Genomic DNA, 22,699 nt, shown 5'->3' with positions numbered 1-22,699 from the left:
GTCTGGTACAGTGCTCTTTTCCCCATGCTGCCATTTGGGGTGCACAGTCTCACATCCAAGTACCTAATGGACCCAGCCAACCCAAATACCTCTCTCTGAATAGCGATTATAAGTAGATCTACTGATCCACCAGGAGAAGATGAATTTCAATTAGCATTTAGAATAAAATTACATGAAAATGACTAATTCACCTGATAAATCAAAACCAAGCAAGAATTTAATTAATAATGTAATCAATCTTTTTCATATACAGTGAAAATTCGAAAACCAGTTTGTAATTTTTTCTTTCCAGCAACTGTTGATTTGTTAATTTCCTTCACTTGATGTGATCAGTACTGTTTGTGTTGTGGTCTGGGTCAGAATTCTCATCTCAGGCCAAGACCCAGGTCTTCTTGATCTTTTCATGTCTCTTCTCTCTCTCTCTCTCTCTCTTTTTTTAAAGTTCCCAATTTTTTTTAAAAAAGATTTATTTATTTACTTGAAAGTCAGAGGTACACAGAGAGAGAAGGAGAGGCAGAGAAAAAGAGAGAGAGAGAGGTCTTCCATCTGCTGGTTCACTCCCCATATGGCTGCAACGGCTAGAGCTTCGCCAATCTGAAGCCAGGAGCCAGGAGCTTCTTCCGGGTCTCCCATGTGGGTGCAGGGGCTCAAGGACTTGGGCCATCTTCTACTACTTTCCCAGGCCACAGCAGAGAACTGGATCAGAAGTTGAGCAGCCAGGACTTGAACTGGTGCCCATATGGGACGCTGACACTGCAGGCAGTGGCTTTATCCACTACGCCACAGCATCAGCCCCTTCATGTCTCTTCCATGTGACCCTAGACCCAGGCTGCTTTATACTGAGGTTGTCACTCTCGTGTTAAATGCAGAAAATAATCTCTTTTGTTATACATGTTCAAAGTGCTGGTTTTACATAGTCTTCACCAGCTATATTTAAAGGAGTTGCTTTCCTGCAATGATTCCTATTATTTGCTTGCTACCTGATGGGAAGCTCTGTTCTCTTTATTACATGACCTTACATTTCTCTCTCTCATTCCACCTCCCATATTCTGTGCTATTATAGCGATGAAAATACTTAAAACTTAGCAACTTCTGTCAGGAAAAGGAATTTGAGAAGATATGAGCCCTCTGTTGCTCTAAATCGGTTGACCCTGTAAAGTCAAATACCACTGAATGTTCTACCAAGAGGTAGAACTTCAAGGCATCATTGTTCAACCATTTCATACTCACTATTCCATGGATCATACTTGCAGTATGCAATATATAATATGTTCTGAATAAACAAACTCCTCAGACAAACAGTATGATCCCTGTAAGATGTTTTTCATGTTTTAATCTAGCCAAGTAGCTCAGCCAGAGCAGAACTAGCCACGAACATAAACGCCAGTTAGCATCCTGTCGTGGCCCATCCAGGTTACTATGGCAAAATATTTTAGACTGAGCAAGTTAAAAACAAAAATGTACTACTTATAGTTTTCAGAGACTGGAAAATGCAGGATCGAGGCGCCAGCCGGCTTGGTGTCTGATGAGTGTCCATTGCTGTAGATGATGTCGCCTGTGCGTCTTCGTGCGGCACAAGAGGCGAACACTCTCCCTCGGGCCTCTCGTTGAAGGGCACTAATCCTGCTCTCAAGAGAAGTGCCCTCATGGCCTCTGCACCCTCCAAAGGCGCTACCTCTTAATACCATCACCTTGTGTGTTGGTTTCAACACAGGAATTTTCAAAGGATGCCAAGAATCCCTTACTCCAAATTCTCCTCCTGAAATTCTGTAATGAGAGGGACATTTCAATTATTACATTGAAAACTCAGTTATTTCTATAATGGGCTTTGTATCATGTTATCAAAAGTTAAAATAAGAGAGGTGGGGCATTTGGTGTAGGAGAGAAAATGACAGCTGGGGTGCCCTCATCCCATACCTGAGTGTCTGGGCTCAAGTACGTTACTGTTCCACTCCCAATTCCAGCTTCGTGCTAATGTACACCTTGGGAGGCAGCATGTGATGGTTCAGGTATGTGGATCCTTGCAACCCATGTGGGAAACCCAGATTGAGTTCTTGGTTCCTGACTTCAGCCTGGCCCAGCCCTGGCTGTTCGGGCATTTGGTAATGAGCCAGGGGATAGGAGATCTCTGCATTCTTGTCTCTCTGTTTCTCTGCCTTTCAAATAAAAATGCAAGTTAAAATTTGAACTGAATTTAGTGAACAGATACTTGAAATAGAACGGGATTCCGGTAGGTGGCATAGGAACGGCAACTGCGTCTCAGCGGTTTGTGAAATGGAGTGAATGAGCAGGGATTGAGAGATCAATTAGTCTGGTGGAGAAAGGGAACAGAAACAGGCATTGTCTGGTTCCCAGCACTGGGAAGAGTTTCCCTATGCCTGTGGCATAAAGCCTACAGAGAAACTCTGGGTGTAGGCCAGCACTGCTCAGTGGAATATTCTGCAGTGATGGAAATGTTTCCTATCTGTTCCATCCAATATGGGAACCACTGGCCACACTTCCACACTTGGCTACTGGGCATTTAAACTGTGGCTCACGCAAGTGAAGGACTGCAATTCTAACTTGAGTTTTTTCATATACATAACCACTTATGGCTAGTGGTTACTGTATTTATCACAGGCCTACATCATGTTCCCTATAAGAGTTCTCTGATTGCTTTAGTTCCCTCCTCCTTCATTTTTTAAATTGCAATAACATTTCCAAATGAGATACACCAACTTAGGTTTACTGTTATTACTACTGCCATATACTGACTTCCTGCTAAGTGCTTTTATTGTTACTTTTAACCCTAACAAATCACTTTCAAGATAAATATTAATCCACATCTTTTAATAGATGAAGATGCTGAGGTTTAGAGATAACATTAAGTTATCAAAAGACAAAACTGGAATCTAAATCTGTATCCTTGCGACTTTAATATCCATACTTTTCCCACTATACCATGCTAAAGGCAACAAATATATAAAAATACTCTAAAAATTATTTCTTCTGCTGCTTTTCTAGAGAAAATCATTCCTCTATTACATTTTATTGCATAAAGAATAAAATTTCCTGCCACTGCATTTTTCTTTATGCCTATTTCTCTGTGTGTGTCTGATTCAGCCAAAGCGAATGACTGTTGTCTACAGCAGAAGTAGCTCTCGGGAAACACAAATGGAATCATAAAAGGTATGGACAAATGGACGACTAATGGTGCATAAATTGCTACCAGCACCCTGGGATACAGTTATTTTTAAAGCTGGTCAGGAAGGACGGTTGCACTTTCCATTGGATGTTATTTGAGGTAACTATTCATAGCTAAACACTGAGATGGATTAATCCCGTTAGCACTCAGTTCAAATCCTGTGTTCTTATGATAGGCCATTAACAAATTAAAGAATAAGAATCACACACAGAGTTCAGTGGCAAGCTAACAATGTATTAATTCAAGGAAGGCCTCATGTTGTACCTATAAGTATTGTGATGCAAAAATACCGACAGCCTAGAGATCTAACACTTACAGACATCAACCATGAACAAACATTTCCATATTTGAATGAATTCATGAGAACAATATTAATTTTAGAGAAGGCAGAAAATACTATAATTGGCAACACAGTTGTAAAAAGAACCAATTCATGAACTTTTAAGTGTTCTTTCCAATGGTTGGATGTAGGCTTCCTAAGCCAGAGCTTAGATGGCAGTAAAATGAGCCAAAATGGAAAAAGAAAAGATGATGGATCCAATGAGACCCACAGTGTCAGGAAGGAGGCCAGGTTTATGAATAAGCAAGCAAGGTCAAAGGTCAGCTGTTTTAGGAACAATTGGTGCCCAGAGATAGAAGCTTGAAGGGACCACTTAAAAACTAAGAGTCTCCAATAGAAAATCAAGTGATAAACGAAGTAAAAGTGTAAGGTATCTGGCAGACTAACAGTGGATCAGATAGTCATAAAAAATGCAAATGACTGGGCAGTTGGCATTTACAGGATATGAGTTCATGCAAGTAAGAACCAAATGAGGTCAACATAGAAAAATCCAGCCACTGGGGAGACTCACTGTAGAAGACAAGACATAAAATCTTTGGCTGAACAGTGTAGGAAGACCTAGAGTTTCAAGAAGGAAGCAAAATACGGGCCTGAATAGACAGCTGAGGGTGAGCTAACTGCAAGACCAGCTCATTGCAGAGCAAGGAAGCTGTTCCCTTAGAATCAGAAACAATGAGGGCTGGTGTTGGGGAGAAGAGCGATGTGACAAGACAAGGCTCAGTTCAGGCTTTAAGGATGCTGTTGAGACCAGGGGCCAGTCAGTTAAGCTGCTGCTTGCTACGTGGGCATCCCTTATCACAGCGCTGGTTCAGGTCTGGCTGCTTTGCTTCCAACCCAGCTTCCTGCTAATGCTCCTGGGAAGGCAGCAGAGGATGGCTCACATGTTTGGGCCCCTGCTACCCATGTGAGAGACTCAGATGGTGTTCCTGGCTTCAGCCTGGCCCAGCCCTGGTTGTTGCAGCCATTTAGGGAGTGTAAACCAGTACAGGAAAGATCTCTTTCTCTGTTTCTCTTTCCCTCTGTCACTCTGCCTTTCAAATACATGAAATAAATGTTTTTCTAAAAAACAGATGATGAGACCACTTGAGGTCTAATCTTGTTGAAAAGAAAGGGTAGCTTTACGGGGATCAGCACTAAAGACATCTCTCCCCGGGGCCAGCTGTATCAAGTTAGGGGCACCAGTGTCCCCACTTGCCTGTGGATAGATATGGAGATGAGCAGCGGCATCTTAGAAGGTAACAGGGGGTGACAGTAAACTAATTCTCTTTACCCCTGTCGCTCTACCAAAAGGCATAATCAGAGGTAAACAGATTTCACCCTGGTCAGGGTAGATGCACTCTCTGACAGGGCGATCTCTGATAGCAATGGCAGAGGCTCCTTCGTTCCATTTTGGTATCCTCTTTCTTCCCTATAGAAACCAAATGCTGCAGTGTCTTAGGCACCATCGATTTCTCAGAAGAACTACTGTGTTTGTGTCCAGAATGGGGAGGACTGTGAGTACCAAAGGCCACGCTCCGCCTGCAGTACCCGGCAAGATGTCACCGATGTAAACCCAGCAGGGCACTCCCTGGAAAGCTCGCATGACTCAAAGCTCTTCTATTGCAACCCATGTACCTCTGTTTATTTATTGTATTTCCCCACTCACGTGTGTAAAAGTCATGGCAAGTACAAAATTTAAAAGTGTTTGTCTTGTTTTCTTCATCTGCTAGGGACTTTGGCTTCTGAGAAGAGTTGAGAATGGGGAAAAATTGGGGTGTGGCATGCATCTTGGAGCCCACTGTCAAAAAACTCTTCCTACCGGGCTGGCATTGTGGTGCTGCAGGTTAAGCCACCACCTACGATGCTGGCATCCCGTATGAGTCCCAGCTGCTCCACTTTCTATCCAGCTCCCTGATAATGTGCCTAGGAAAGTAGCAGGAGATAGCCCAAGTGTTTGATTCCATTCGCCCATGTTGGAAACCCCGATGGAACTCCAAGCTCCTGGCTTTTAGCCTGGGCCAGCCCTGGCCATTGTGGCCATTTGGGGGGTGAACCAGTTAATAGATGATCTCTCTCTTTCTCTATCTCTCTCACTCTCTCTGTCTCCCCTCCCCCCATATCATTCTACGTTTCAAATATATAAAAATGTCTTTAAAAAAACTTCCTCAAGTTCCCATAATGTTGCTTATGTTTGAGTCTTTCTTATAGTCTACAAAACTCTAGTTGTAGTGTTTCAGTTTTTTTCTTGAGACTAGAATCAACAGAACACTGGAGCTACTTGGAAAATGACCAATCTCATTATTACCATAAGAAAAGAACTAAAATAAAAAAGTATGAAGGATGCCTATAGAAGTGTACAGAGATTTTCTGTAATAAAGAATTCTATCCAGTAGCAAAGTATGCCCAGAAGGAGGCAAAGATACTATTGAACAGTGAGAAAGAACATTGCAAAGGCATTATCAGAGTCATGCTGTTTTTAAGGATTACGTTCTTCGATAGAGATAAATCTAACAATTGGAATAGTGTTTTCTCAGAACTAATTTGCAAAGCGTTGGCTTCTGGAAATCTCTGACTTGTTCCTTTGTTTATAATTATTTTCAACATTTGCTTTCTGTTATCTATGAGAAGATTTGAAAAGAACAGGTCTCAACTGGGTCACAGACTGTAAGAATGACTGCCCATTGGTTAAATAGGCAATTGTTAGGTAGCGTGTCCGCATGATTTTTTTTAAGTTATCAGAACTAAGAAGAAGCTTCCAGAATCGAGAAAAACTACAAAAGAAGCTCATTTTTATAAATGTTATTATCTTATGTAACCCCCTGGAAGACACCCAGTTCTCACTTCTAAGAGCTCTTAGGAGTCAATTTGTCATTTGATATTTTGTAGACTTTGCAGTAAATTGGAAGAAGTAATTCTTCTACTAAACTTCAGTGACAATTTGTACTTTAGTTCCTTGGGAACCTAAAAAGAAGGAAGTTGTTTTGTTTGTTTTTGTCTTCGTTTTTTATATCTTTCCTCTTTAGACTCAACTCATTCCATTATCTAGAACAGCTTCTACATTGTAGTAAAATGGCCAACCATTGCTTCTATAACTGCATGGAATTTCAGAGATTTTTGCTTCTTTGGGATATAGAACAAAAAAAAATACAAAGTCATCATATTTTTCCAATCTGTCCCTCCCCCCTCAACTCCTGCTGGCATTCGCCACCCAAGTATTATCTGTACTGGGAATGCGCACCCTCCCATGCCCTCCCGTCCCCTCCTCTCCTTCTCTCCCATGCTCCTCTCTTCCTCGTTAACCCCTCCTCCCTTCCGGGCCTTCCCATACTCCTATTCTGCAGGTTCCTAACTAACAAATACACACACACACACACAATTTAGTAGCCAAAGGGAAAACGAGATGACATTTTATGGAGAGCAGAGCAAAGACTCAGCAGTAAGTCTATTGCAAGGCTCTCTAGCAATGCAAATGCAGAGAACAAGGTCTAAGTAAGGAAGCTTAGGTCCCTGTCCCCGACTCCAGGATTACCAGGGAGTCTGCTTATGCTCCAAAGCACATCGGGAAAGATAGAACATCTGGCAGGGAGAGGTCAGTCCCTACAAGGTGCAAGAGCCGGCACGTGGGCACGGGAAGCAGCAGAGTGACTCAGGTGGGCGTGTCCTTCACACACAGGAATTGTGAACACGGGAAGAAGCCAGCCCACGGACAGGCTCACATTGTCTCCAACCAGCAATCCGCACGCTCTGCCATGCAGCGGAGTTGGAGGACCCGAGCTGGCCAAGGAATGGAAGGGCACCTGAGGCTCCAGGACAAGGAAGCGTGGGCCCCAGACTGGAAAGTGAGTTTAGGATTCCGACTGATCCCTGCTAGGGGAAACCCGGCCACAGACCGGTGACCTTGCCCTGGGCCCCTCCCAGCGCGCTCTGAGTGTCAGAATTGCGATCACTGGCTGTCACTTGACTCCCACCCACCTCCGACCTCCCCGGTGGTCCTCCTTCCACTCTCGCTGCGCGGCCACCGCGGTGGGCTTCTTCCACGTCTTTAACTAGTCTGTCTTTTCCTGCCTCCGAGTGCCTGATGACGTCATTCCTTCGCATCACTCTGTCATAAACGTGCATATCCTTCCAAGCCCAGCTCAGATACGACCTCCACAAGGCAGCCTGCAACCGCCCCACCCAGAAAGAGTCCAGTCCTTGTTAGTTGTGCCGGAAGTGTGTCTAACAGTGCAAAGAACGAGGGCTGACCAATCTGAGACTGAAACCTGGTTCCCTGTGGTGTTTCTGTACTGACCACAAAATATGGTGGATTATATTTATTTGTGGGCCTGAGCTATCTCCTCCTGTTGGATTATTCACTTGCAGAGACAGCCACGAGAGCTCCCCATTTTTGGAGGCTTGCATAATACACACAGTCAATATACCTCTGACCAATAGAATGGACTTCAATGTGTGAAAATAGAATTGACTCTACCGGTTAATAGATACTAAATTATACTAAATCACTACTTACCTAAAATAGGGCACAATGTAATTTAACAAATCAGTATCATAGAGCCTATATGTATGAATGTATTCAAAATATCGGATTGCCTAGTCACATGTTTTTTATGTATATCCAATTTGTTTTCCAAAACGGTATCTCACTTTAATAAAGTATTATAACCTATTAATCATTTACCCTAACTTCTGCTTAGCCCTTATCAAAAGTTCAGACCTTGGCAAAATTTTGCCCTCTACTTGGTAAAGAACTATTTTCTTTGGATTTAATCTGGTTGTTCTGTTGTAGAGCATTTCTTATCAAGATGGCTTCACAGACTTAACAAATTACCAAGAGTTGAAATGTCATTCATTATTGCGGCAATGCTGGCTCTTTTTCGAGCATATCCTGTGTTTTCTCACTTCACCAGGGTAGGTTTATTCCCCAGGCAGATTTGGAACGGCAGCTAAACACCCCTGTGGAATGAACAGACCCCTTTTGTAAGAGCATGCTAGTTTCAACCCCAAGTCTCTTAACTCAGTGGGGAAAAAAAATAAAATGCAACTTGAAGAAACCCAGCGAAACCAGGAAGTTTGCATCGCCTTCACCCTACACCATCTTTCCAGGCAGACATTCCTGTGGAATGAGGAAGACACAAACAGGGCCCCTTTGTTCTAGGACTGCACATCTTGAAGAGAGCTTCCAAAGCCAACAGGCTGAAGGGGTGCACGGTTGGCCCTGGGAGAGGCTGGCAAGCGCCCGCAGATGGTTCCCGGGAACCTTCCACTGCTGGCTGAGTGCTGACAGGCCCTGGAGCAGCAGACGAGGCTGTTAACAGGAATACAGGGCCCAGAGTCAGCCGTCACCCTGCTCACATTTCTCAGACCATCCTCCATGCCGCTTCTCTCTTCCAAACAATCCAACGAGAGGTTTGCTTTCTAAAAGTGTTCTCCCCTCAAGTGTCTGTGTTGCTGCTGCCCCACACCGGGAATAAATAAAAGCCTTAAGGGGCACTGAGGCCTGGGGAGTTAGTCCCTGCCCCAGCAGTCCCTAGGTTCTTCTGGACTACAAGGGGTGGGGAAGGCCGGCCTTGGCAGCTGCTGCCTCCAGAAAGTGCGCGCATCTCGCGGGGTGCCTCCCTCGCCTCTCCCCCAGTCATGCTTTCGGGTGCCTCCCAGGGAGGAGAGAAATCTCTTTGCTTACAAAGCCACAGGAACCCCTGCAGTCGGTGCGTCTTCTCCATCTTCCTTTCTCCAAGAGAGCCTTTGCTTTCCTAAAAGCACATGCCTGTCCCGATGCACAAGACACTGATGCTAGCTAACAAAGCAGGGTTTGGATATTTCTAAACCAAGAGACACAGGCAGACAGAAAATGCCGACTGCTCTCATACTGATTTCCTTTTCTTTCTACCATCATAAAACCCTTGACATTTAGCTGAGGTGTCGGACTGCCTGGAATAGTGACTCCACTTCTCAAAATCCCCAGCCACCAAAGAAGGTTGGATGGCCAGATTCCAGCCGATGGGATGCAGGAAGAAGCTAGGTGCACGTAGGAGAGCGCATACCCAGAGCCTGGGGCTTGCTCATTCTTCTAGTCGTTCCTCAAGCTTGCTGTCCGCACGCAGGATGCAGCCTCCAAGGTAGCATTCCCAGGATGACAGAGAAACAAGTTAGAGGGAAGGAGCCAGCACCGTGCAGCCGCAATGCCAGCCCCAGAGTGTCTATCTTTGCATCACTGCATGAGAAAGAAATATATTTCTATATTGTTTATGCCACTGCTAACTTGGGTTTCTATTTTATTTCTTGCAGCCAAATATACTTGAAGTAAAGGTGCAGCCAATGAAGCATAAGCTTACAAAACCCGTCACTGGCCTGGTGCTGTTCCAAGACCTAAAAAGGAACTTTAAAATTCTTATTACCCTAGTTAGATCATTACACATTATACATATATATTGAATGATCAAATTGTACCCCATATGTACAATTACAAGTACCAAGTGTCAACTTAAATTTTTTTTAAAAAGATGAGTAATGCAACACTAGATATCCTGAATCAAGTCTGGGGGCCTGAGCACAAGACCGGGGACTGCCAGAGTGTAAACCTGGAGATGGATGGTGGGTGACCCCCACGCCCCTAGCCCTTTTGTCTCTGGGAGCTGCCTCCTTCAGAGAGAAGGAGGTGGGGGGCTATGACTTGATTGTTAGTTTCTGAGTTTTACCAAATAAAGTAGAGTCTAAGACAAAAAAAAAAAATTAAAATGGGTAGACACATCTTTGATCTTCAGAAATCTATGACACTGTTGTTTGTCACAGGATTTAAAGTTAATATTCACTGTAATAACACTAGATGTTCAGTCAAGAAGAATCCAGATGCCGGCACCCTGGCATAGCTAGTAAAGCTGCTGCCTGTGACACTGGTATCCCATATGAGCACCAGTTCGAATCCCAGCTACTATACTTCTTATCCACTTCCTTGTTATTGGCCTGGGAAAGCAGTAGAAGATGGCCCAAGTGCTTGGACTCCTGCACCCATGAGGGAGACCCAGAAGAAGCTCCTGGTTCCTGGTTTCAGATCAACCCAGCTCCAGCCGTTTTGGCCATTTGAGGAGTGAGCCAGTGGATAGAAGATCTTCCCCTTCTCTGTAGTTCTGCCTTTCAAATAAATAAGTAAATGTTTAAGAAAGAAAAATCCAGAATATAGCAAACAAATTAAAAAATCTGAATTCTGTTTTAGAGTGATTTCCATTGAAAAGTAAATATAAAACTTGCTCTGGGGGCAGTGGCTTTACCTGCTATACCACAGCGCCAGCCCCGGTTTTTCTTTCTGGTCTTATTTTCCTAAGTTCCCCCATCGGGAATTTGTGACTCAGTTCATATTCCAGTAATCTTATCATTTCATTTCTTCATTGACAGTAGCTCATCCATAAGGTCTCCTACAAAATGTTAGGTCACCTGTGGAGGATGGTGCAGGGCTTCAAGGGAGGTGGAATTGTCCTGAGTTCTCTCTCTTTTATTTTTATTTTTTTATTTATTTTTTTTTTTTTTGACAGGCAGAGTGGACAGTGAGAGAGAGAGACAGAGAGAAAGGTCTTCCTTTGCCGTTGGTTCACCCTCCAATGGCCGCCGCGGCCAGCGCGCTGCGGCCGGCGCACCGCGCTGATCCGATGGCAGGAGCCAGGAGCCAGGTGCTTTTCCTGGTCTCCCATGGGGTGCAGGGCCCAAGCACCTGGGCCATCCTCCACTGCACTCCCTGGCCACAGCAGAGGGCTGGCCTGGAAGAGGGGCAACCGGGACAGAATCCGGCGCCCCGACCGGGACTAGAACCCGGTGTGCTGGCGCCGCTAGGCGGAGGATTAGCCTATTGAGCCGTGGCGCCGGCCCTCTCTTTTATTTTTTTTAAGATTTATTTATGGTTGGTGCCGCGGCTCAATAAGCTAATCCTCTACCTGCAGCGCCAGCACACCAGGTTCTAGTCCCAGTCAGTGCGCTGGATTCTGTCCTGATCGCTCCTCACTCCTCTTCCTGTCCAGCTCTCTGCTGTGGCCGGGGAAGGCAGTGGAGGATGGCCCAAGTGCTTGGGCCCTGCACCCGCATGGGAGACCAGGAGAAGCACCTGGCTCCTGGCTTTGGATCAGCGCAGTGCGCCGGCTGCAGCGGCCATTGGGGGTGAACCAATGGAAAAGAAAGACCTTTCTCTCTGTCTCTCTCTCTCACTGTCCACTCTGCCTGTCAAAAAAAAAAAAAAGATTTATTTATTTATTTGAAAGAGTATACAGAGAGAGAAGGAGAGGCAGAGAGAGAGAGAGGTCTTCCATCTGCTGGTTCACTCCCCAATTAGGTGCAACAGCTGGAGCTGCGCAGATTCGAAGCCAGGAGTCAAGAGCTTCTTCCGGGTTTGCATGCGGGTACAGTGGAGCAGCCGGGACTCGAACCAGCGACCATATGGGATGCCAGCACAGAGGCTTTACCCGCTACACTACAGCACTGGCTCCTCTCTTTTATTTTTTAAGATTTATTTATTTATTTTAAAAGAGTTGCAGAGAGAGAGAGGGAGCAACAGAGAGAAATCTTCTATTAACTGTTCACTCACCAGATAGCTACCACCAGATCTCCCATATGGGTGACATGGCATGTTTGGGCCATCCTCCACTGCTTTCCCAGGCAAGTAGTAGGGAGCTGGAATGAAAGTGGAACAGTTGGGACATGAAGGGGCGCCCATTTGGGATGCCAGCATTACCAGGTGATGGCTTTACCACAATTCCAGCGCCTTTTTTTAAAATGTATTTTTCTAGCCCAGGAGTCTCTTAGATTGTTGGGGACAGAAAGCACAGCCTCACCCAAGACTTAGTTCTGCATAAGTGACCCTTTTCTACACTCATGTCAGCGCTTGCAGGAGTGTCCAGGCTCTGTGATGTGAGCCAGGTTTTCACTGCAGAGAAATAATTGCCCGTACGCATCTTGTCTTTAACTGAGATGTACTTACTCTTGCATCTGTCTTCCAGGGCTTCCACAACAAAGCATCACAAACTGGTTGCTTCAAACGTCAGAAATCTATCCTTTCTTAGTTCTGGAGGTGAGAGGTCCAGAGTTAAGCTGTTAGCAGGCCACGTTTTCATTGAGACTCAGGGTAGAATATTCCCTGGCCTCTTCCTACCCGCTTGCCATTCTTTGGCTTGCAGCTCTGCCTATGTCTTCTGGGGGCACCCCGTCTTATCAGGGTGAGGATGAGATCCTGTCTTTTGGAAGGGGCATGATTCAATCCATAAAGAACCCTTAGTTATCTGTAGGGTGGCCTGACATCATGGTGAACAGATTCAGAAGGCCTCAATGGATGATAAATTCAGGCTACATTTCCATGTACATAAACAAGGATAACAATACACAACTTGGCTCCCACCAAAGGTTGTAACAAAAATATAAGTGCTTCATAGCCTTTCAGTGATGAGAAAAGTGTTGTTAACATCATCAAAGATAAACACCACTAATGTGGTTACATAGTTGAAATCTGGCATCTCATCTCACACCTTCCTTTCAAATATTTATTTCATTTCTTCGAAAGGCAGAATGACAGAAAGAGAGATAATGAGACGAAGAGAAAGAGATCTTCCATCTGCTGGTTTACTCCCCAAATGCCCACCATGGTTCAGGCTGCGCCAGGCCTAAGCCAGAAGCCTGGAACTCCATCTGGGTTTCCCACGGGCGTGGCAAGAGCCCAAGGATGTGAGCCATCTCTTGTGCTTCCCAGGCACATTATCAGGAAGTTAGGTTGGAAGTGGACATCTAGGACTTGAAGCAGTGCTCTGATATGGGATGCTGGCTCCATAAGCAGTGACCAAAGCCACCAAGCACTGGCTCCCTTGACAGTCATTTTGACCTCCACTCCATTCATCTATCAGACCAAGATACGATGATTTGTGTTTTGCTGCCCCTGCACTCCCTACCAAGTGATGTCAGATGATGAAGACAATCCTCGACAATACAGCTAAGTCGCCCACTGGATGAAGCTTTGGGTAATGAGAAAATGTCCACACTGTTTTAATAATAACTCTAAATTAAAAGACTGAAAAATGTCAGCAGAAGACTTTCGAAGACTAGGTGATATGAGTTTATCAAAACCAATAGCACTGATTGTATATACAACTCTACTGTTTGATGCAATAAGGAAGCAGTAGAGTCCTACTTCATACACCAGTGAATTGGTCCATAGAAGCATGGACTAGTTTCAGTTTTGCAAAGGCCTTCAAAATCATGTTTTCATTTAGTTACTATAGGATAACTGAAGTGTTTTTCCTTCTACTTTGGATGGATTTTATGATGTAAGGTTGGTAATACAGATTATGTCATGCTGGGTAGATGTTCTCCTTGGTAATCAAGTATGTCTTTGAATAAAAATGAATGTGAACTCTGTGAAAACAAGGGGATAGGGGCTGGTGCTGTGGCGTAGTGGGTAAAGCCACCACCTGCAGTGCCAGCATCCCATAGTCGGTTTGAGTACTGGCTGCTCCACTTCCAATCCAGCTCCCTGTTGTGACTTGGGAAAGTAGTAGAAGATGGCCCAATTCCATGGGCCCCTGTACCCGCATGGGAGACCTGAAAGAAACTCTTGGCTCCTGGCTTCAGATCGGCACAGCTCTGGCTGTTGCTGCCAGTTGGTGAGTGAACCAGCAGATGGAAGACCTCTTTCTTTCTCTCCCTCTCTCTCTCTGCCTCTCCTCTCTCTATGTAACGCTGACTTTCAAGCAAATAAATAAATCTTTTAAAAATGGGGATAAAAGGATATTGAGATTTATTTATTTATTTTCACTGTATTTGAAAAGCAGAGAGTGAGAGACAGAGACATAGATCTTCCATCCACTGGTTCACTCCTCAAGTGCCTGTAACAGCCAGGGCTGGGCCCAATCAAAGCCAGGAGCCCAGAACTTGACTCAGATCTTCCTCATGGGTGACAGGGACCCAAGTACTTGAACTATGAACTGCTGCCTCCCAAGGTGTGCATTAGCAGGAGATTGGATCAAAGGTGGAACCGCTGGGAGGCCTTCCAATAAGGGATGTGGGCATCCCAAGCAGTGACTTAACCTCTGTGCTAAATGCCAACAGAGACTGAGATTTTAGAAAGAGATTGTTGATAATTAGAATGTTGAAGAAAGGGTGGAGTAAAGGGTGAATGTTGTTCATATGACTCCCTTTTAATGAGTGTTGGAAAAACAAGGCAATCTTCCAAATACTTAGTTCTATTTTGACTTAAACACATTACTTGACTTAAATGCCCTTTAACCATGACCTTCTACAATTTCCTGTACAATATTCCACCATTTAGCATGTAGCTGGCTGATTGATTTCTTTACCATTTGAGAGTCTCCTTATTGTTTTAACAACTGTGTGGAGTGCAACTTTGTTCTCAGTGCGATAATTAAGCAAAGCCAAGATACACGTAGAATAAATTGATATGTTCAGAAAAAGCCTCAAGCAGAACAGAAGACAAAGCCTGAAAAGAAGACAAAGCTTGAAAGAGTGCAAACCTGAAATTAGGATACTCTCGGGTTGCACAAAGAGACCACAACGTCTTTGCGCCTTTGTTGCAGCCTGCAGCAAATCATGGCGTGATAACCCGACACTCAACAGGCATCCAAGAGAACGGAAGCTGCACCCCTGACCCTTTTTTGTGGCTCCCAGGGCCTGCCCTAAACCTTAACATAATATGATCCTACTTAGCATATACTTTTTCTTAGAGTAGGGTAGGGCATTTCAACCAAGCATTGGCAGCCCACGGGAAAGACGGTCGCATCTAAGGGTCAGGGTACATTTCTGTTGTCACCCAGACAATCTCCCCTCAGCAGCCGCCCATCTTCTTTCCTTAACAACTTCATCAAAAATCAGTTCATTTCCTTTAAAGGAAAAGATATGGGATAACACTTTCTGTTGAGCGGCGTGAGAAGTGAAAAAAATAACTCCCTAAGTGATTTTCTTCATGTAAGCTTTCTTATGACTGGTAATAACACACATAACACCAACACCGAGCGTGCAACTTGAAGGAGCTGTGCGCAGGGACTCGCTCCCAGGAGCACAAGTAGAATGAGAAATGGGATCTTGGCAGTACCCTGGACACGTCTCTATAGGAGCACCTTCCAGTCACTCCCCACCCTGCTGCACTCTGGAAGACAAACAGGATTCTGCCCCCTCTCTCCGTAGATGAGCGTTGCCTCCTCTCCAGACTGGTTTAAATGGGATCGGACAGTACGTACTCTTCTGTACCTGGCTTAACGTCATGTGTGTGGAGTCCGCTGCAGCTGTAATTTGTTCCTGTCTACTGCTGACTCATAGTACTCTGTGCTACGAAAATGTAGCAATTTATTTTTCCGTTCTACCTCAGATGGACTTTTGGACTGTTTCTAGTATTTTGAGTTTAAAAAAAGATACTAATAAAAATTGTGCATGTCTTTGGGGAGCACGTGTGCGTATTTCTGTGGCTGTACATCAAGAACTGTAATTTCTGGGTCATATACAGAGGTATATTCAACTGGTCTTAAAGAATCTGCTGTTAAACCTTTAGGAAGTCTGCAACCCACATGACAAACACAGCTATTATTAAAAAGCAAGTTATTAAACTTACAATTAAATAACAAAATTATTTTAAGAATGATAACAATAAGTACTCAAGACTTGCTTCCTAATTATTGTACTGCATTTTTCTATTATCTGTGTTCTTGAAGTTATTTGCCCGTATCATGTCTGCATAGCAGAAACGTATAATGGTGTGCTACTAGGCATTTTTTCTACTCTGCTTTTAAGAACATCTTGCTGGTAGCGGGACATTGGTTATGGGGGTAGTATTTACATCATGGGAATTGGCATTCATGAATAAATTAGTGTTTGGTTTGTCATTTAATTGATCACCGAGACTTAAGGATGAGATGGAGAAAGCATGAATATTAATCATGCAGATTAAATGCAAAAGTGCATCATATGTGTAGCCATTACATTGTAAATAGCATGAAAAATTGAGAAAATACTTTTCAAATATTTGAAAAGTTGTATCTAATTCCGCACAGAATTGCTCAAATAATCAATAAATCAGTGAAGTTTCAAAATGTACTTTTTGGTTTCATTTTCATCTTACGTGTTAAGATAAACAGAAATATGAACATTTATGCTGGAACTCTAGTGGGAGGACGTGATGTATTTCTCACTAGTTCACTGATGAGAAGGTTTAATCATGCACAGTTTTAGATGAAACTACCAAATTTACCATTACCACCAGCAGTACATGGCAATTTCAGTTGCTCCTAAACATACTAATTTTTTTTGCTGCAAGCACATTTTTAAAATTTTAGTCTTAGACATTTCATTTCATCTGTAGTGGTATCTTCTTATTGTTTTTAATTTTCATTTCTTGAATGATTAGTGGTGTTGAGCATCTTACTGGAGGTTTGTTAACTATTTGTACCTCACCTTTGGAAAGTATCTGTTTTAAAATATTTTGAGAATTTTCTCGTTGAGTTGTCTGCGCTTTTGAATTGTTATTTAGGAGTTCTTTACATATTAATTCTCGTATATCCACTTTATATCTGATGTCTTTTCTGTTTATCTTTTATTAGATACACAGATAACCATTTATTTGACTTTTCAAACATTTTAGATCTTTAATGTAGTTACATTTATCAATGTTTTCCTTTTTGGTTTTGGAATACCTCTGAGCAGAACATTTCCAATGTAGATTTTCTCCGATCTTGCCATCTAAAAACTGTATTGTTCTTTCATATTCAGACCTATGCATCTAGAATGTTGTGGGAATGTAGGTAGCTAGGAGAGGAGCTACGGTCTGATAGCTTCTTGTGGAACAGCGCCACAGCGTGGGTGGGTGATTGACAGCTCCGGGCAATTGGCAATTTGACAGCCACCGCAGGCCTGCCATGGGACAGCCCAGCCCTGCCCACATGACAGATAGCCTCCTGTGCATATCCAAACTCCCTTCCCTTTCTCTGCACAACCCAAGCCCCTCTTTCTGTGTACCGTGCAGTCCCATTTCCCATGCAGCACGAAGCCCCCTGGCCCTTTCTGTGTAGCAGAAACCACAAGTTTCACAGTGCTGCTAACCTGCATCCAGAGCTAGCTGCAAGTATCCCATGTGGCTGTGGGATGTTTCCCTACCACCCACACCCCTGTGACCTTCAGGTCATTATAATGTCATTGTAATAAAATTACCATGGGAGGCACGCCCACTCTCATCATGCACCTGATGCCATGACACTTCCAATATTTCCTTAAAAGAACAAAGAAATGAGCGCTGCTCAAGCCCTGCCTACAACCCAGCCCCCATCTGAATATGCAGCTGGGCTCCATCCTGGAAAACACCCCTTCTATCTCTGGAGTTTATAAAGGAAAGGCCCAACCTTGTAAAGAATTTTTTTTTCTTGGTTGGGGCTTTTTTTCTGGGTCAGAATTTGTGCCTCAGACCCATGTTGTTCTGTGCCTTATCCTTTGGTCCTTAACTCAAGGCCTCTGATTTATTTTATTTATTGCTTGGTGTGGGCAAAACAACAGCCACAATCCAACATTTTCCTACAGTTTTGCCTCCCTTTATTGTATTTGTTAATTATTTATTTTCAAAGTCAGTTACAGAGAGATGGACAGATCTTCCATGCACTGAATCGCTCCCCAGGTGATCACAGCAGCCAGCACTGGGCCAGGCCCAAGCCGGGAGCCAGAAGCTTCATCCAGGTCTCCCAGCTGGGTTGCAGAGGCCCAAACACTTGGTCCATCTTCCACTGCTTTTCCCAGGCCTTTAACAGGGAGCTGGCTGGGAAGTGAGGAAGCTGTGACAGGAGCTGGTGCCAATACAGGACGCTGGTGTCTCAGGTGGCGACTTTATCCATGATGCCACAGTTTCATTTTCTTGCCTAAAGAATCTTAACATGGAAGTATCGGACAATGTGCAGCAGATCAGTCTTGTTTATCCCATTTTGTCTCTAAACTGCCATTCTTTTTTTTTTCTTTTTTTTTCTTTTTTCTTTTTTTTTTTTTTTTTTGATAGGCAGAGTTAGTGAGAGAGAGAGAGAGACAGAGAGAAAGCTTTTTCTTTTCTGTTGGTTCACCCCCAAAATGGCCACCACGGCCGGCGCACTGCGCCAATCCAAAGCCAGGAGCCAGGTGCTTCCTCCTGATCTCCCATGCAGGTGCAGGGCTCAAGCACTTGGGCCATCCTCCACTGCACTCCTGGGCCACAGCAGAGAGCTGGACTGGAAGAGGAGCAACTGGGACAGAATCTGGCACCCCGATTGGGACTAGAACCCGGAGTGCTGGCGCCGCAGGCGGAGGATTAGCCTAGTGAGCTGTGGCACCGGCCATAAACTGCCATTCTTCCTCCCTGTTTCCAGTTGGCCATCTCCAGTCTAAGCCCGTCTGTTTATTGTAGCACTTCTGTAAAAGTTGACCATACTCAAAAGTGTCCAGAGTTGTTCCTGCTACATCTTTGATCCTACACGCTGAATAAAGGCAAAATGGCAGATAGTTTGATCCAATGTTTGATATCTGAAAGCAAGAGTCATCTCATCTTAAGTAATGAAGACCTAACCCCTCCACTCAACCAATTTCACAATAGGTTCTGTTCCCCACAGACTCCCGTTTCTAGTGTGATGATGTAATTGTCGTTCATAGTTACCAACAAGAAAAACCAACTCTATTGTTTAAAGAAAAAAAAGGAATATTGTGAAAGGATTTGGGGCAGGCACAGAGTCTCTAAGTGAGCCAGAAAATTAAGCTTAAGGGTTGCTTAGCCAGAAACAAGGGCCAAAATCCTGCCTTGGAATGGATCTGGTGCTGAGTATAGAAGCTGCATGCAAACACCAGTGGAACTGGACACGGATGTTCCTGCTGGCACTGCGGCTCATACCGGCCCAGAACACTGGACTGACAATGGGTTAGGGCTACACTTCATTGTGACCTCCTCTCCCAGAGTTTCATAAAGTGGGCAGGCCACCAAAGTCCCTACTATTTGGGCTTTCCCTTCATCTAACTATCTCATCTCTTCCCTATGGTACTTGACCAGGAGATAAAAGGCCAGGATAAAGACGACGACCTTCCTGTTTCCTTTCCTCTGTCTCTTTCTCTCTCCTGTAGTCACAAATCCATTGATGAGGAGGATCTGACAGGATAAGATCAGTTACAACTGAACAAGAGAATGCAAGTACAACTTCAGGAATACAGTGATTCTTCCCACTGTACCTGCCCTCCCACCTACACTCCCACATCTCTTCCTCCTCCTCCTTCTATTCTCATTCTTCCTTTTAACTAAGATCATTTTCAATTAATTTTGCATACATACGATTAACTCTATACTAAGTAAAGAGTTCAACAAATTGTATGAAAAAAAAAAAAACTATTCCTGAACAGTTGAGATAAGGGCTGTTCAAGGGCATCTTGAAGTGTTAATTTAATTTCTATAGATTACCTTTTATGTGCTCTATTAGTTATCACAGACCAGGGAGAACATATGGGGACTGGCTTATTTCACCAACTATGATATTGTCCAGCTTTATCCATTTTGTCACAAATGACAGGATTTCGTTTTTTTTTTTTGCTGCTATGTAGTATTCCATGGTGTACATATTCCAAAATTTCTTTATCCAGTCTTCAGATGATGGGCATTTGAGTTGATTCCATATCATAGCTATTGTGAATTGAGCTGCAATAAACATGGGGGTGCAAATCACTCTTTTATTTACTGATTTCATTTCTCTTGGATAAATTCCTATAACTGGGATGACTGGGTATGGTAGATTTATATTCAGATTTTGAGGCATCTCCATACTGTCTTCCACAGTGGCTGTACTAGTTTACATTCCCACCATCAGTGGGAATGTTATTTGTTGATTTCTGTATGAAAGCCCTTCTAGCAGGGGTGAGGTGAAACCTCATTTTGTTTTAATTTACATTTCCTGGATAGCTAGTGATCCTGAATATTTTTTCATGTGTCCGTTGGCCATTTGGATTTCCTCTTTTGAAAAATGTCTGTGTAAGGCCAGTGCCACAGCTCACTAGGCCAGTCCTCTGCCTGCAGTGCCAGTACCCCAGATTCTAGTCCCGGTTGGGGTGCCAGTTCTGTCCCAGTTGGTCCTCTTCCAGTCCATCTCTCTGCTGCGGTCCAGGAAGGCAGTGGAGGATGGCCCAGGTGCTTGGGCCCTGCACCCGCATGGGAGACCAGGAGGAAGCAGCTGGCTCCTGGCTTCATATTGGTGCAGCGCACCGGCCGTGGCGGCCATTTGGGGGGTGAACCAACAGAAAGAAGACCTTTCTCTCTGTCTCTTTCTCACTGTCTAACTCTGCATGTCAAAAAAAAATGTCTGTTTAAGTCCTTTGCCCATTTCTTAATGGATTGTTTGTTTAGTTGTTGTTGAGTTTCATGAGCTCTTTATATATTCTAGTTACTAATCCTCTATCAGTTGCATAGTTTGCAAATAATTTCTCCCATTCTGTCAGTTGCCTTTTCACTTTGCTAAGTGTTTCTTTTGCAGTGCAGAAGCTTCTCAATTTTATGTAATGCCATTTGTAAATGTTGGCTTTGATTACCTATGCCTCTGGAGTCTTTTCCAAGAATTCTTTGCCTATGCCAATGTCTTATAGCGTTTCCCCAATGCTCTCTATTAATTTGATGGTATTGGGTGTCAGAGTTAGGTCTTGGATCCTTTTTGAGTGGATTGTGTGTAATGTAGGGGTCTTACTTCATACTTCTGCATATGGAGATCCAGTTTTCCCAGCACCATTTGTTGAAGAGACTGTTCTTGCTCCAGGGATTGATTTTAGCTCCTTTGTCAAAAATAAGTTGGTTGTAAATGCTTGGATTGATTTCTGGCATTTCTATTCTGTTCCATTGGTCTATCCATCTATTTTTAAAACCCTACAAGTTTTAAGCAAAACAACCCTCTTCATGATCACATTATGGAAATGAGAAACATAGAATGCAAGGTATATATTCAGGCCACCCTAAATTTTTCTCAGAAGGCCCAAAAATTCTTTAACAAACACTTCAGTTATTCTTTGTTCATTTCAAAAGATTAACACATAGATGCAAAGCAAACCAAGATTCTGTTAAATACAATATAAAGCAAATTATACTTATTATTTCTCAGATTATTTTTCAGTACCAAATTTAAAACAAAATCCTTCCCTAAAACTAGTTAATATGAAATTTCAATTTTCTGTATAGCAATTCCCTGAAATTGATAGCTTCTCTCTTGGGTGAAATCCAGACTCACCTGTCTGTAGCTGCTGTTTCCCTGAGCACATCTTACTAGACTAAATGATTTCAGAGTGTGGCTTAGCACAGTTTGAAGTATTTATTTCTTTTCTTTCTCTGAGTAAGTCATTTCTGCTTATTCTACAATGGTTTCTTAAAGAGTTCCAGCTAACACATAACCTTTGTGCATGTTCCATTGGATCAATTCAATTTCATTAGTTTCAATTCTGTTTGGTTACTAAATATCAGTTGTTTCAAAGTGGGTGGATGTGTTTGAGCATCTTATTTTTGGTGATATATTTTTAACTGATTGCACAGCTGAGAAAGGTTATCAATCTGAGGCTCAATGGCAAGTCTACAAACTAGTTAGGAGAGCTGGTAAATAGTCAATGATGCAGTATACCTGAACTTGGGTGCAGTGTTGGTTGATGTTACCTTTGTTTTCCTGATTAAGGATGCTGACTGCCAGACAAAAACAAAACTTCCCAAGGAGCTTTGGTAGACTCACGTCTCACAGACATGGATTGTAAATGCTAGAAAAGATAGGAATCTTTCCAAGCAACTGACAGCACAATGCAACATAATGCCAAGCAATTGCCAAGTTAAATTGGAAATCACCCAAAAAATGTCCTGACAAAAGCAGTCTTGTGGTAACTGCTTGAATAATGCACAAAAATATTGATAGCATTTTCCAACATCTGTTAAGCCAGGATGAAATATTCTATATGAAATACTTTTTTTAAGATTTATTTATTTGAAAGGTGGAGTTATAGAGACAGAAGGGTAGAGAGAGAAAGACACAGAGATAGAGAGATATCTTCCATCTGGTGATTCACTCACCAAATAGCCACAACGCCCAGGGCTGGGCAAAGATGAAGCCAGGACCCTGGAACTCTGTCCAGGTCTCCCATGTGAGTGGCAGAGACCCAAGCACTTGGACCATCTTCCGCTGCTTTCCCAGGCACGTTAGCAAGGATCAACACCCATA

General features: G+C 43.5%; 1 long non-coding RNA gene across 1 annotated transcript in view; it reads right to left on the bottom strand.

Annotated features, from left to right (window-relative positions):
- Window positions 1-320: 320 nt before the first annotated feature.
- The window catches only part of LOC103352203 (uncharacterized), a 37,302-nt gene continuing 14,923 nt past the window's right edge, over window positions 321-22,699 (bottom strand). Inside the window, exons 5-6 of the long non-coding RNA XR_011386333.1 lie at window positions 12,463-12,546; window positions 321-1,767 (exon numbers count right to left, since the gene is read on the bottom strand). This is a non-coding gene — a long non-coding RNA (uncharacterized lncRNA). The remainder of the gene's footprint in view (window positions 1,768-12,462; window positions 12,547-22,699) is intronic.

Source organism: Oryctolagus cuniculus, chromosome 2 (assembly GCF_964237555.1).
Source record: "Oryctolagus cuniculus chromosome 2, mOryCun1.1, whole genome shotgun sequence".
Taxonomy (NCBI): Eukaryota; Metazoa; Chordata; class Mammalia; order Lagomorpha; family Leporidae; genus Oryctolagus; species Oryctolagus cuniculus.
Note: the sequence above shows the minus strand (reverse complement) of the source record. Positions and strands in the feature narration are given on the sequence as shown.